This window comes from Mus musculus, chromosome 17 (assembly GCF_000001635.26).
Source record: "Mus musculus strain C57BL/6J chromosome 17, GRCm38.p6 C57BL/6J".
Classification (NCBI taxonomy): Eukaryota; Metazoa; Chordata; class Mammalia; order Rodentia; family Muridae; genus Mus; species Mus musculus.
Window position 1 is genome coordinate 59,437,833 of NC_000083.6, and position 13,785 is coordinate 59,451,617.

Consider the following 13,785-nt stretch of genomic DNA (forward strand, 5'->3'; position numbering starts at 1 on the left):
CCCCAACACATATACAACAGAGGACTATGGGGTCTTGACTCAGTGAGAGAAGATGCACTTATCCCTCAAGAGACTTGAGGCCCCAGGGATTGGGGAAGTCTGGTGAGGTGTGGAATGGAGACATCCTCTTGGAGACACGGGTGGGTTGGGAAGGGTGCAGGGGGAGGAGATATGTGTTGTAGAACAGAAAGAGGACAGATCAGGAGGGGCTAAAGACTGGACTATTAAAAAAAGATTAAAGAATAAAGAAAAGAAAGAGAAAAAAAACTGCTGCTAGACAATTTCATCTTTACATAATGATCTTCACTATCTCTTTTTGTGGATTTTAGCTGAAAATATATTTGTGTGATATGATAACGCCACTGGTGATCCATTTTGTTTCTGTCTGTGTGAAATATATTTTTCATTCTTCAGTTTCATTCTCTTGTGTATTAAAAGTTTATGTAGTCAGCATAGATTTGACTTTCCTTTTTTATTATGTAATTTGTTTTGATTTTTTAAAACAATATTACATTAGTGTTTTGAAAATTTTGATCATATTCACCTCCTTCCCCAACACGTCTGAGGTCCACCTGCTTTCCCTATCCATCTAAATTATTGTCCTTAGTTTATCCCATCAAGGCCAATTTGTTTTCCCAAATATTCTTGGATGTGTGGCCTGCCGCTAGGGCACAGTCTACTTATCAGAGGTTGAACTCTAGAAAACAAACAAGCAAACAAACAAATTTGACTCTTTCTCTCCCACCCAGCTAACAATTGTCAATTACTTCTCAGAAAAGGGTGAAGCTTCATGCACAACTAGGATCTCCATGCTGGGTTAAGATGTGGCTTGGCCATGACAGGTCTTATGCATGATGTAACAACTATTATTAGTTGACATGTAGAGGTGGCTGGATCTTGCCAGAAGTCATTGATACCTTGTTCTTATTGACTAAAGGGATGGATCCATAATTAAGAATGCACTTGTAGAGAACCTGGGTTTAGTTCCCAGCATCCTCATTTATGTAGTTTAATAGTATACTTAATTGACTGCCACCACAGTACCTTAATATACACAGTGTGTATATACTCATATTGTTTCTCATATATCCATATAAATTCAAAAGATAAACATTTCTCTGTTTGAAAAAGATAGTCATCAAGATTAAAAATATATTTGTAGTATTCCAAAAAATCATATATATATATATATATATATATGTGTGTGTGTGTGTGTGTGTGTGTGTGTGTGTGTGTGTGTGTGTAGATATATTTGTAGATCAAAATCAACATCCAGAAATGAGAGAAAACACGTTTCACTCGTCTGCTAGGTCATGTAAATCACACGGTTGTTTCTAGCACCATCCATGTATGTTTGAATTCCCAATTTCATTTTTCTTAATCTCTGAATAATATTGAACTCAATAAATAAAGAACATTTTCACTATCCCTTCTTCAGTTGCCTCTGCTTCTTGGTTATTGCAAGCAGAGAAGCAATGAACATAATAGACAAAACAAAATAAATAAAGAAAGAAACAAACACATATTTGCTTTCTCAGCAAATCTGACTGGGGTCAGATGACATTTCAAGGATGCTTTCAGTTTCCCTATGGCTAAGGATGAGTTCCATTTGTCATTCCTGGAGAGCAGATGACTCCTTGTGGTAGTCAATTCTTTGTTCTGATTGAGTTTGAGTCATAGGCATTAGCATCAAGGACCTGTAAATATTGTGCCACCTTAGCTACTAGAACTTTACACCTCTTATTTTGAATAAATAATTAATTTCTTCCTAATACCATAATGTATGCATTAGTTGCATTATGAAGATATCTCCCCTTACTCTGTAGTCTTCTTCCTAACATTATTTTGATGTTTGCAGCCTCTTTCATTTATTCTTATGTTTTTGTTTTTGCTGTCAAATTAAAAAGTCATTTCCTAAGCAATCGTCAAAAGCTTTTTAGTTTTATGTTGCTGTAATAGTTTCTAGTCTTAGGGTTGCTGATTGTTTTTGTTGTTTGTTTGAGACAGGGCCACACTATGTCACTCTGGCTGTGTGGAACTTACTATCCAGTAAAAGCTACCCTCAAACTCACAGATATTTAATGCTGATGATTGTCAAATGCTAGGACTAAAGGTGTGGTCCAACAACTCCAGATATTTAATTAAATATGATATAATTATATAATTAATTAAATAAGCATAATATATGTTGTATATTATATGTATAAAATTATATATGCATAATTTATTAGATATTATATAATTATATATTTATAAAAATATATGCATAAAATACCTATGCATAAAAATTGGAGCATATATAGTCTCCCACTGCCATTTTATTGACAACACCATTCTGTTTCAATTTGTGTTCTTGAGGCGTTTTAAAACTTCATATCTACATAGAAGGAAATAGGCTTTATATTTTTTTTTCTGTATTCCTGGTACCAGAACCATTTTGTTTTGATTATTATAGCTTTGTAGCATATATTCAATATTGATTCTATAGTGTTTATAGTACATCCATCTTCTTTTAAACTGCTTAGAAAGCTTACAGCTTTTGTGATTCTATGTTTAATATGTGAGGTTTATTTCTGTTAATAATGTCATTAGCATTTTTATATGCTTTGCTAGCATCTTTACATATTCTGTTTCTTTAGGTAGTATATACTAGTTAACAATATTATTGATTTGAATCTATGAGCCTGAGTTTTCCTTCCATTTACCAGTATTTTTTTAACTTCATTAACATTTTAAGATCTTCATTTTAAAAATATAATTCACCCTGTTTGATTTCATTCCTAAATATTTAAGATGCTGGTATATATATGACATTTCTATTTGCAATTGGTTATCAAAGAGTTTTTGGTTAATGTACATAGCTAAAATAAGTTTAAAATAGTTATTTTGAAGATTTGTTGACTCATTCTTTTAAATAGTTGTAGGATATTTGCATATAACATGTCATAAGTTAAACGGAGGCAAAGTTACCTTTAGTTATAATGTAAATTCTCCTTTCATTTTCTTTACTAATCATTCTGGATTGATCATCCCTTATGACAGAGAAAAGAAGTGGAGAGATTGTCCATTCTTTTCTTGTTCTGGTACGCAATGAAAGCTTCCAGTTTGTCATGGTACGATAAGTTATATGGGAGCACCCAAATATCCACATGTCAAAAGATGAGTGTAATGGCAGACTTTACATAAAAATATAGGTCACTGATTACGAGCTTAACTGTAAAACAAAACACTGTAAGACAATAAAGACAACATTTTGGGTCTAGAGATGACCATTATTTGATATTCTGTATAGTGCCAACTTCATGGCACTTAGGAAACACTCCAATCATTGAGGCCAGAAAAATAGTAGAAGTTCAAAGAACTTAGAGGAGGTAAAATTATATCTTGAGCACTAAGCATTGTTATTGTCATAAAACTATTGCAAAAGATATTCTATTGCTGCATTTGTTAATTGTTATGTCATAGTTTCTTGTCATAGTGTTCATTTGTGTTTATTTGTATTTTGTTCTTGAGACAGGGTCTCAATGTGCATCCCCGTGGTTTCAAACACAAAAGAAATCTATCTATCTATCTATCTATCTATCTATCTATCTATCTATCTATCCACCTATCATTTATCTCTCTCTCTCTCTCTCTCTCTCTCTCTCTATATATATATATATATATATATACATATATATATATATATATATCATCTATGTTATATTAATCTCCATTCTATCATGCATCTAAATATAGATAAACTATCACTATACATCTAAATATCATCTACTACCTGTCAGTCTACTTACCTATCTGAGGGCACAAAACCTACTCTAATTCTACTAGCACATGCAAATATGTGCATTGATTATTGAAATATACATATTTAATTTGAATAGACAGTCTTTACTTGCTAAGTGCAGATTTTTACTAATACTGAGGGTTTTTAATTAAATCATGATTTCTCTAAGACTATTTTAAAAGATTATTCTGAACTATACAAAGCATCTATAGTTGACATGATAGAAGTAATTTATCTTCCCATGTAACATGTAATCTATTTACAAATCTGCCCATTTTATAGAAGCTCTACCTGCTAGGAAGAATAAATACCTTTTATTCAATTTTTGTCCCTTGGTTTGAATTGGATAAATAACCACAAGTATGAAATTTAGTGTTTGAAATGCTTATATATATTCCTTTAGGACTGAATAACAGCTGTAAGCTGAAACAACTCTTCTGAATATTTACACATTATACAATGATGTAGGACGGTAGATATAGAACTATCATAAGGGTTAGATCCCAAATGACATAAGAAATGTTGGCTAGTGTAGTATTAAGCTTCTTGTACTTTCCAAAGCTACATGTTTGTATTAAATAGCCAGTGACACGAGGTGCTAAGGACAGGTACGTGCTTTAAAAGCTTTCCAAATTGATTCTGCCATTCATTGCTAAAACAACCTCAAGGGCAAGGCCATGGTATTTTGCTGTGTTTTCAGTGGCAACTCAGAAACATTTTTCTTTCATCCTGTGAGACAATGGAGTTGTGATTTATTTTTTCCTCAAATAATATACTCAAAATTTGTCATTATTCCTACTTAAATAACTGTATGCTAACAGATATTAAAGTCTTCTCAATTTGTTACTAGCTCCCCCTAACAATTAATTTCATTATAATAAACAGATACTTATTTTTATGATTATTCCTGCATTATATACATTAACTTATGGACTATTTTCCTGTAGTCATTCTTGATTTTTTATGGGAGTAGGAAATGAGACAAAGAATATATAACACGCAAAACTTAGACAATGTGTCTGTGGATACCTGATACTGAGTGTGAACTTATTATTTGCTTTTCTTTGATACCTGGGGGAATTTTCTGTTTTTATGAATGGATATTGTGGAAATAGAGATGATGAAGAAAGCTAAAAATTACCATATTGTGCCATATATTGAAAACATTGATGAGTATAGTAAGTATTCTGAAATTCTTAATTCTTTTGAAAAACACAGGAATATTATAAGACTATATTTTCATTTTAATCGAGGTATAGGGATATGGGGCTGCTTCACAGCAGCTGACTGATATTCCTCATGCACTAATAGAGAAAGCATGGATTTGCCAGATGCTTATAGTTTCTGCAATTGTGTGACACTGAAATTCTGCTAAATTTTCAGAGAGTGTATAAATGCTAGGAGCCTGAGAGTTAGGACCCAAGGAGGCAGCGCTGGGGGCTGCTGGGCAGATTTCTGGTGGGGTGGGGATCTTTGGTTGTGGTTTCTTAGTAGTCATGCTCAAAGGGGGAAAAAACAAGAAAAAATAGATTCAGGGTTCTCTCTCTCTCTCTCTCTCTCTCTCTCTCTCTCTCTCTCCCTCCCCCCCCAAGCTATTCTTCTTTCTCTCCTATCTAGTCGTAGGGTGTGCAACTGGGGTAATAAAATGTAGGGAAAAGAAAGTCCCCAAAAGTAGCAAGGGCCAGCTACGGTTCTGTTTCTATCTTACACTATAGAAACTTCAAATGTCTTCTATTAATTTGCCTCAGGGTAATTCATTACTATTTCACATTTGAATAAAGTATTTCCAAAAAGTAGAGATATATAGTTCTTTGTCAAAGAAATAGAGTTGGTCATTTAGAATGTATCAATGACTTATTGTCATACATCGCCTGTACAAATACTGATAAGCTTAAGCATATTTTTAAAAGTATATATAATTAAGAAGAACCCATGATGGAAAATGTAGTAAAGTTTGTACATTGTACATCTACAATCAAGATTCTCAATAGACATAGCATTGTTGCTTGAAAAATTAAGGTCCTTAGAGACTTGTATTTTAGTATTTTTTTCGTATTTCACTATTTTCATTTGTTACATCTGTAGACTTACTTTGTCTAAATTAGCATGCTTACTCAGGCCTCAAAATTCTCTGCATTGTCCCTTGGGGTGAAAGAGACAGAATTATGTTATGTGTGTAAACATGGATTAATTTAATCTTAGACAAATCCACCCTTGGCAAACTGAGTGTGGTTTGCAAAGGATTATAAACACAATGAAGTCAGATGCAGTTTGACATCTTGTTTTGTTGAGCTTCAAATTTTCTAAAAGCTCTTAGAATCACTTACTAAATTTTTGGTATGCAAAATCACACAGGAAAAAAAATCAATTGGGCTATAAGTCATGTTTACTTTGGACTGAATACTAAAAATATCTTTTACCTATTGGAATAGGAATTAGACTGATGAAATTTTAAAGCCATCTTCAGTTTCTCTGCTTAATATAAGACAATCTCCTTACCTAGAGATTAAGTTGAAACAATCCTTCTAACTTGAGATTCTTTATACTTTTTAATTCCCCAGGTTGTTCATCATTACACTGTATATTCCTTCTCTGGTAGCAACCCAAGACCTTAAAAGTAGACATCTTATTGCAAGGGTAAGAGGAGAAATGTTGAGTAAGACACCCAGCATACATAATCGGGCTAAAAATCATGTAACAGAAAACCAGAAGCCATCAGCCTCATCCTAGTTTTAAGCTTTAGCTATGTCTGTAGTTTAAAATCAGTTTGTCAAGATTGAATTTCATCCAAAGTCAATTTACAACTATCCGAGTTATTTTTGTAAGCCGTCACAGGAAGATAGAGAGACACGGATTTGACACCTCTATTAGAGCTAAACTGAAAATATCAGAGAAGGACACATCAGTTTAAAAAGAGGGGAAAAATCCAATCAATGGAACAATAAGGTCAAGGTTTGAGATTGAGTATATGTTTGTTTTTGTTTGTTTGTGTGTTTATTTTTGTTTGTTTCAGACATCATAGTAGGGTAGAGTCAACTCATGGGATATTCACAGATAGTACAAACAAGCTTATAGAAAAAAAAACAAACAACAAACAAACAAACAGATACAGTTATACCAGTAGAGAACATACCTGCTTTCAATGAATCTGAAATGAAAGGAAAAAAAAAATAGTTGATTTGATGAAATGTCAAGGTGATTCAAATACAGCAAGAGAGTGTAAATCAAGAAGGGCCATAGTATCCTCACAAATAGGACATTAGGGAAGAGAAAGCACAGGCCATGTAACACACTATTGCCCACAATTTCTGTGACTACAGCTGTGCGCTGTGATTAGCATCACAGTCATCCTCTCTCATCCAAATTTCACTTAAGATAAAGAATGTGGGGAAAATCTAAATTTGAAACTCAATGCTTCCATTCAAATTACACAAAGTCAGTATAGAATTGTTTCCAGAATAAAACTAAATAAATAAGAAAAGAAAGCCTAATTTAACTAAAAGTACCTTAGAACTATAACATTCACTAATCAGGATTTGGATTTTATGTTTAAAGATAAAATGAAATGTTTCTTGAACACAGCTATAATTGCTTAAGTCTCAAATAGATGTCTTGTGTTTTCTGAAAACAAATTCAGAAAAAGAACTTTTTAGGTGTCTATGTTTTCATAAAATGAATCTAATAAAGATATCTAAGTTATGACAAAGAGTAAAGAATTAAAAACATTATCATGAACTCAGATCCATTCTGCCTTCAGTAATTAGAAAAGACTCTAAAGTTTATTAAAACACTTTCCTTAATTACTTACTATTTAACCTTCGCCTTACTGAGAGAGTGTCTCATTCTTTAGAGCTATTAAAACTGACACCATATCTGTCTGGCTATTTGGCTATATTCTAAATGTACGTTCTCCCTGGTTTTATAGCTATACTAAATTGGGGGCCATTATTCTCTTGATTTTATTTCTCTGATCAGTTGTTCCACTCAGATTTTGGTAACCCAGCAGTACACAGAGGAGGAATGTTCACAAAACAGGACAAAAACAGAGTATAGTGGCTAAAATGAAGATAAGGAATCCAGGACCAACTACATACATTTAACTCTACCAAGATAGTCAAGGATTTGCCGTTTTATTTATTTATTTTTCTCTATTTTCCCCAGAACATAGAATGGCACTCAAGCTACCTTTGAAACTTGTTTATTTCAAAGCACAATATTATCTTTTGATATGCTGTGTTAATGTCCATAAAGACTAGGGATTGCATTACATGGCAGGGCCACTGTAGTCATGGATTCATAGAAGCTGTGGTTGCCTGCAAAGTTCATGACAATGAACATCCCAGACTGGAGTGGGAAGAGATGCATAAGTTTCTCCCCTAAAAAAGAAGCTATGGACAGTTGATGGCTTCTATGGTAGGGGGAGTTTGTTTTGTTTAAGGGCATGGATTCTGGTAAGTTAACCACATGTTGGTGGCCAACTCCTATACACATAAATATATGAACAACATACATTTAGTTTGATCAGTTATTATTTGTTTAAGAACATGAAGTTATAGGAGTAGAAATATGGAGCTCTGTCTGTGAGGTGTTAAGGGGAGGCATTGGGAGTGAATACGATTTAAAATGTATATTATTACTAAAAATTTAATAAACATATGTCCTGTCCACATCTCCATCCAACCTAGCCCACCCACAAAGTTTATTCTGTTTCCACTTCCCAGGGAGAACCATGTCTCCTCCTAGACCTGTCCTCTTTTCTAACTTTTCAGGGTCTCTGGATTGTAGTGATTATTCTTTATGTAACAGCTAATTACCACTTAAAAGTGAGCACTTATCTTATTTGTCCTCCTGTGTCAGGATCACCTCACTTATGATGATTTATTTTTCCTAGTTCCATCCATTTGTCAACATTTTTTTCTTCTTTTCTCATAGCTGAGTATTATTCCATTGTGTAAATATACCACATTTTCTTTGTCCATTCTTTAGTTGAGGGGCATCTAGGTTGTTTCTAGTTTCTACCTATTATGAATAAAGCTACTATGAACATAGTTGAGCAAGTGTCTTTTGGTAGAATAGGGTAACCTTTGGGTATATGCCTAAGAGTGGTATAGCTGGATCTTCAGGTAGAGCAGCCATGTAGATTTATATAGTGGTTGTATGAATTTATACTCCTACCAACAAATGGAGGAATGTTCCTTTTGCTTTAAATGCCCTCTAGCATGAGATGTCATTTGTGTTATTGACCTTAGTCTTTCTGACAGGTGTAAGATGAAATCTCAAAGCTTGGTGGTTTTGCTGGACACCTAACAGTGAGGGTGTGTGTATATATATATATATATATATATATATATATATATATATATATATATATATGTATATATAAAACAGAGCATTTGTTTGCTCTGGGGACTCTTTTCCTCCTACTGGGTTGCCTTGTCCAGCCTTGCTATGAGGGTTTCTATCTAGTCTTATTGCATCTTGTTATATGGTATCTGACTGGTATCAATGAGAGTCCTGCTCTTTTCTGAAGAGGTGCAGAGGAGCAATGGATCTGGCAGAGAGCAGAGGTTTGGGCCCTGGTATGAGGGGAGGCAGGGGAGTCTGCAGTCACAATATAGTCTATGAGAGAATAATAAAGAAAAGAAAAAATATTTTTGAAAGAACTGGATACTTATAAAATCAATTGGGCATTGGTTTACATATTTATGATAAGAGTTCTAATATTTGGCTTATCCTGGCTTTTTCATTTTATAATTAGTTAAACATGATCACCCATGCATATTATGCTTATCAGAAATCTTAAAAATTAGTGCCTATGAAATGAATTTTGTGACTGTTAGCCAGCTCATTAAGTAAGAAAACATTTCAGGAATTAGCTGGTCACGCCATTCATTTCAAAACACGGAGAGACCAAGACTCATTTTCCCAAGGAGACTAGCTCTGATTGTGAGAAGCTACTTAAAAATCAAGCTTTAAAAATAATTCAGCTTTGATTAGCACCAATGGCACTAACTGTGTGTAAATTCGTTTCTAGCCAAAGCACAATGTATCACCTAGATATCAATCATCCTGAACATCTAGAAATATGCAACCCATTGCAACTAACAAAAGCAGTATACAGATATCCCCAGACATGTTTAAAGGTACATAATCTAAGTCCCATGATATAGCTGTTGCCAATTTTGCTCCTTAGAGCATCACTATTGGTATTGAGAAGCTGGGTAGATGTACATACTCTCAGCTTACATCTGAAACTTATTTCCAGAAACCAGAGTGTATAGCTTAGAAATCTGTGCATGATCTACTTTGAGAATTGTTGTACAGTGCATTCACAAGCAATGCATTCATGTCTTTAGAAATAAAAGAATATTTTAGTGAAGGGAGGGCTTCCGCAGAGAGCAATTTTGATCCAGATGTTCTCAAGTAAGTAAGAAATAAGCAAATGTTTCTTTAGGGTTTCTTATATTTCACAGCATATATTTAAATTTTTACAAAAATAACCGAAGTTTCTTTCATGCTACAGGAGGCAAAGTTATCACAGCCATCTTCCAATTGCTCATTGTTGTCAAGGTTTCAGGTGGGGAAAAAATTCATTCAGAAGCCAGTGAAAACTGAGGGTGTATTTGAGAATTAAAATCAATTCAAGCACAAGTTCATCTGCCTCTTAAAAGTGTGGTAGTCAGCCCTGAGGTTTTCTCATCTTTTGATAATAACATACTCTTATTTTAGAGATATAGCCCAAGTCAAAGGTAAACTTTAAATAGAGATGCTGTCATCTATAAGGGTTTGATGCAGTATCATTGGATCTTTGATCTGAGTCAAGAGATCAGAGAAAGATGAAGTGTGGTTGGAAGGCTGAGGATTCAATGTTGTTTTGCCGCTTTGCAGTTAAAAGGGAAATTTTGGCAAGAGATGTAGGAGGTCTGCACCTTGGGGAATGGCTCTTGGATGACATCGAGTAGAATAGATGTAAAAAAAAAATAAAAAGAGAGGGAGGAGGAAGGAAGTGAGAAAGGAAGCAAGGAAGGAAGGAAGGAAGGAAGGAAGGAAGGAAGGAAGGAAGGGAAGAAGGAAGGAAGGGAAGGAGGGAGGGAAGGAGGGAGGAAGAAGGAAAAAGGAAAGGAGGAAGGAAGGAAAGAAAGGAGGGAGGAAGGAAGGAATGAAGGAAAAAAGATAAAAGAACTCTTCTAAAATCCAGTATTGTTGGAAGAGTATTTTAATAAGGCACAAGCTGAAGCCATTTTGTAAGCCTGATACTGCCCTGAATAGATAAAAGCTAAGCTGGACCAACCTATAAACTCTAATAAGGCATGAGATTATACATTTTTGGTATTTTAAAGCATAAAGCTCATGATAATTTGTTTTACAGTAATGGAAAACGAAAACATTTCAGGATAAATTGTATGCTTATTTTATTCGTACAAATAAATGTGGAGAGTGCTTCTTGGAACTGGACAGCAGGGAGAGAACCAAAGGACTGTGAGAATTCAGCCTGGTAAAACTCCTTCAATACTAACACTTTGGATCTTTAAAAATGAACAAGTTACAACTTGGAAAACAGAACCAAATGCCCTCAAGATGGAGGGTAAAGTTCTGAAGAGGGAAGCCAATTTCATGTCTGATAAAAGAATTTCAAATGAATTTAGTCTAAATGGTTTCCAAAATGGTTTGGACCTGGTGTAACTCCCTTTGATACTATATTTCCTCCTTAATGCCAGTAAATTTCTTTCCACTTTAGTTCAACCATCATAGGTTATTTTATGCTTGATTGGAATATAGAAGAAACTTTAGTTTTAAGTGTTTGTACATAAAAATCAGTGATCAAGGATGAGCTGTGTCTAGAGGTCTGAAAGTTTTAATTTCAGTATTTTAGATGTGTGTCTTGTTTTATATGCAGAAATGCTCGACTGTATTAGATTCTGTAGCAGAGTTAGAGTCTTAAAAGACTAAGGATGTAATTGAGGGAATTTGGCCTTTAAGGAGGATATACATCTTTTGATGATGAGAAGGCAGACTAAGGTAGAGTTTTAGAATGACTAATGGGTGCAATGTTTAGCTAGTATAAAAGGACTTAGAGTTTGTTGATGAGATGTTTTCCACAGTCTTAAGCATTTTAACACTTGGTCCCCAAGTGCTGTTTCCAGAGGATTAGAAATCATGGCCTTGGGTATCCTAGGTTTGGGGCTAATATCCACTTATCAGTGAATACATATTGTGTGAGTTTCTTTGTGAATGTGTTACCTCACTCAGGATGATGCCCTCCAGGTCCATCCATTTGCCTAGGAATTTCATAAATTCATTCTTTTTAATAGCTGAGTAGTACTCCATTGTGTAGATGTACCACATTTTCTGTATCCATTCCTCTGTTGAGGGGCATCTAGGTTCTTTCCAGCTTCTGGCTATTATAAATAAGGCTGCTATGAACATAGTGGAGCATGTGTCCTTCTTACCTGTTGGGGCATCTTCTGGATATATGCCCAGGAGAGGTATTGCTGGATCCTCCGGTAGTACTATGTCCAGTTTTCTGAGGAACCGCCAGACTAAGATATAAGATATAATTTGCTAAACACATGAAACTCAAGGAGAATGAAGACTGAAGTGTGGACACTATGCCCCTCCTTAGATTTGGGAACAAAACACCCATGGAAGGAGTTACAGAGACGGAGTTTGGAGCTGAGATGAAAGGATGGACCATGTAGAGACTGCCATAGCCAGGGATCCACCCCATAATCAGCATCCAAACGCTGACACCATTGCATACACTAGCAAGATTTTATTGAAAGGACGCAGATGTAGCTGTCTCTTGTGAGACTATGCCGGGGCCCAGCAAACACAGAAGTGGATGCTCACAGTCAGCTAATGGATGGATCATAGGGCTCCCAATGGAGGAGCTAGAGAAAGTAGCCAAGGAGCTAAAGGGATCTGCAACCCTATAGGTGGAACAACATTATGAGCTAACCAGTACCCCGGAGCTCTTGACTCTAGCTGCATATATATCAAAAGATGGCCTAGTCGGCCATCACTGGAAAGAGAGGCCCATTGGACTTGCAAACTTTATATGCCCCAGTACAGGGGAATACCAGGGCCAAAAAGGGGGAGTGGGTGGGCAGGGGAGTGGGGGTGGGTGGATATGGGGGACTTTTGGTATAGCATTGGAAATGTAAATGAGTTAAATACCTAATAAAAAATGGAAAAAAAAAAAAAAAAAGAAGAAATCATGGCCTTGCTGGAGGAAGTATTATAGTAGAGATGGGCTTTGTAATCTTAAGGTCTTTCTCTCCCTCCATCCCTCCCTCCCTCCTTTCTCTCATGTCTCCTTATCTCCCTCTCCCCTTCTCTTTCTATTTCTTCCTCCCTCTCCTCCCCCTCTCACTATTATTCAAGATGTAAGCTTTCTTCTTGCTGTTCCAGCCACCATGCTTGCCTGTACCAAGCTTCTCACTCTGATGGTGAAGGGCATGAATCTCCCTTTAACCATAAACCTGCTCTTCCTTCTGTAAATTTCTTTGAACAAGCTGTTTTTATTCAGCATAAGAAAATTAACTAATGCAAGTTTAATAGTCAATATCTAGAAACACAGGCAGACACACTCGCCCAATGCAGGCACACACACACACACACACACACACACACACACACACACAGGCACATATGCACAAGCATGTGTATGCACATGCATACATACACATGGAAGCATTCATGTAAGTATGCCTGCACACACACAAGCTGTCAAGATTTCTGGTCAATATTGTAGAACTATGGTTTTACAATCAACCCAACCATATAGCTATAGCTATAATGTCTTCAGAAAACCTAAATAGCTAAATAGTACTCTTAATGTAGATTCTTATTCAATTACAGTTGCTTTAAATAATGAAGCCAAAATATTGATGAAATATAACATTTGTTCTCATGAATTGAATGACATGTACTTTCTTTCATATAAGAGATTTATTATAATTTTAATTAATTAATTAATTAATTAATTATGTTTTACAGTC